Source organism: Drosophila innubila (assembly GCF_004354385.1).
Source record: "Drosophila innubila isolate TH190305 chromosome 3L unlocalized genomic scaffold, UK_Dinn_1.0 0_D_3L, whole genome shotgun sequence".
NCBI lineage: Eukaryota > Metazoa > Arthropoda > Insecta > Diptera > Drosophilidae > Drosophila > Drosophila innubila.
The window spans coordinates 26,878,466-26,881,944 of record NW_022995376.1 but is presented as its reverse complement, the minus strand read 5'-3'; positions in this window follow the sequence as shown (position 1 = coordinate 26,881,944).

The following is a 3,479-nucleotide window of genomic DNA, read 5'->3' as shown; positions in this document are numbered from 1 at the left end:
CAAATCTTTCCCCTCCCACTTACACCCCCGTATCTCATGACCCAGGTGAATTAGAAAAAGTTTTAGTATGCCAATTTGTAACTTGATCTGATCGGACAGTCGTAGCAAATTTTCCAACTTAGCTGTATATATTGTTAGTCGCCTTTCGCACCCTTCGTGCTGCTTTCGTCACTAACTCGAACTGCCGTCCGCAATGATAATTTTTTATAACACTAAGCAGCAGCCGAAAAAAATTTTTTTTTCTTTGGTGAGATTATTTTTTTAATTTTTTTAAAAATCTGGATTTTTTTCGTACCTTTTTTTAAAGGCATGCCCACATTAGTCATCATTACTCAAGAATGCCAAAACCGGTTTTCAAAAGTTTACTTTATTAAGATATGATGATTTTTTGTTTGGTTTTTTTTTAGATTTTTTTTTTGTTTAAAATTCTAGGATAAGTCAAAAAAATTTATAACATTTTCTTTTCTATTTCTTTTACATAGCTGCATTTATTACGCGTCGTTTAAGATATGAGTCAATAAAGTTTATGGAGAGACGCCTTAGTAATAAGCATATAAGCAATGAAATATTTTTACGCAAAGGTTGATTTTCGACTGATCGGTCCCATGGAAGCTATATGTTATAGTGGTCCGATTTCAACCAAATTTAAACAGTTTGGTACAGATAACATACAAAATAAAAAGGTTTTTCATGCTGGTGGATTTTCAACTGATTGTTCCTATGGGAGCTATATTGAATAGTGAACCGATTCGAACCAAATTTTGTAGGGATATATAACATATTACCAGATACACAACCTGCGAGATTGGATAATATATCTCAAGAAACAGCAGAAGTTTTCATACTAAAGGCTGATTCTGAACCGATCCCTCCTATGCCAGCTTTATGATATAATAAACCGATTAGAACCAAATATGGTCAAATGTGTAACATAATTAGGGTTGTTGATAATATATCAAAATATCAATATATCGATCATTTTCAATAAATTATATATTTATATCGTAATATTTTTTTTGTCCAAATATCGAATATGCGATATTTTTTGGGTTATTTTGTGATATTTTTCCGTTGGTCACTCTCTAGTCTGGGTAGCGAGCAAAAACGACCCCGAAAGTGATCCCTTGCAATTCTGGAATTCGCATTAGGCATCCATGCCGGGAATTTATAAAATCGCCTTAGTGCCTTCGGAGCGGCTAGCGTCCGCTATAAAATGTGTCATCTGTGACTCTCGTAGACGAATGACAGATCTCCACATAACGCAAAGCGTATTTTTAAAGTCCGTGAAATCAAAGTATTGGAACTAAAAGTTCGTTCTTTTTTAATATTATATAATTAAATTCGCTTAGTTATCTATATTTATAAAGTTGTTTGTCCAACTGACTGATTTTGCATTGTAAGATAATTTCAATGGGAGATAAGGCTGAGTTTTTCAAAATTCGAAGGGCAAGTCCTTAAATTAAAGTTCCCATGTATTTTCTGTTAACATGTGTTTGTAGTGTAGTAGAGTTTGGTCATGCGCGGCATTTAGTGGCAAAGTGGTGCAGAGGATGCAAAATTATATTCAGAAGCAGAAATCCGGGTTCGAATCTCGCTTGATCATGACTCTTTTAAAAATCAATTTGACAAAACATAGATATACATTTATTAAATAAACATATAGCAGTGTTTGGTCAGCTGGCGAGTTCAGTACCTAAGTAGTGCAGAGGATGGTGTGTTTAACCCAGGTGCAGGGAGGTGCGGGTTCATTTCCCACACCGACTGGATTTTTATTTTATTTTTTTATTGCAATAGGAACAATCGGGTTCAGATTCAATTTTAGTATGGAGAGTTTTTTTGTTTTATCTCAACCAAACTCACAGATTGTATTTTTTTGTACCATATTTCACACCCTGACCAACTTTTGTCAAAATCGGATGACTATATCAAATAGCTGTCATAGGTACAATCAAGCTCAAATTAACCTTTAGTACGAAAAACTTTTTTGTTTCCGAAGACATGTCAACCAAACTCACAGATTGTGTATTTGAGACTGCCATTTACACCATGACCAAATTTGTTAAACATCGGGTAACTATATCATATAGCTGCCATTGGAACAATTAGATGGAAATTAGCTTTTAGAATGAAAATTTATTTGTTTTTTGAGCTATCTCAAATGTTACACTCTGTTCAAATTTGGTTTAAATCGGATGACTATATAATATAGCTGCCATATGAACGTCGGTTTCAAATAAACCTGTAATATGAAAAACTTTTTTAATTTTTGCAATTTCTTAACCAAATCTAGCCGCGGGCATACAATTATTCGTTTCTTTTAAGGAAATGTTATATTATATATATTTGTTGCTACTTATTGCATTCAGCTTGAAATTTCCAACGACAAAAAATTTCAATTTTTTTTTAAATAACCGATAACTGATAATAATTGCATCGTACGAGCGATGAAAGACGTAGTAGTCTAATTTGTATAAGTAGGTATCATGTCATTTAGCAGGTACTAATTACTATCAGATCTATCAGAAGTAAAAAATAATAAAAAAAAAACTGATAAAAAACGTGCCGAATAAACCCAATGTTAGAAATAACGACCCTTTGCTCTTAAATGGCAGAAGCTGCAGTTTAAATGCCTTCATTTGCACATATTAATACACAATGATAACATAATAAAGTCGCACGTATAAATACTTAAAAAAAATGAGTTGTAAGAACTTACGGCTTAAGTTAAAATCAGGTTTAGCTGCTCTATAAACATGGTAACATACTTAAATCAAAGTTATAAGCAATGTATCTTATTACATACTAAAATCAAAGAAATAAACAATGTTATGTATGCATAATATATATAATCTATAAATCGTATCATTTCTCCTTGTTGGGCAGAGTATCATTTTTTGTAAGAAGAAAGGAAATCATAAAAATATCAAATATATCAAATAAATCGGTATATTATATATCATTTTGATATTTTTTCAAAACAAAATATATTATCGATACGATATTTACAAAATATTCGACAACCCTAAAAATAATACCAAATTGATATTGTGTGAGATTGGTTAAGATATCTCAGAAAACACAAAATATTTTCGAACTAAAGCCTAGCTTACACTCGGAGCGAACTAAAATCGTTACGTTTGCCCTTTTTCCTCGCTGTTATGTACAGAATTTTGGTATTTTTGCTATCGATGTACGTATTTAATCGACCGTGCGCTTTTATTGAGCCCTGTTAAACCAAATCAGCTGTTCATAAACAAAACAATATGACAAAAAATAATTTAACCAAAAAAAGCGTTAAATTAATTATGTTTTTTATTTGTATGTATGTAATTTCAAAATTATGCATGCTTATTGCATATATTCAATTTTATTTAATTAATATTATCATTGAAGAAAGTTTTATTTTATTTTTTTATATTTATTCATATCTGCGTTCTTCATTTTATCGGCATTTATAAGCTGCACCTTATCCACTTTTC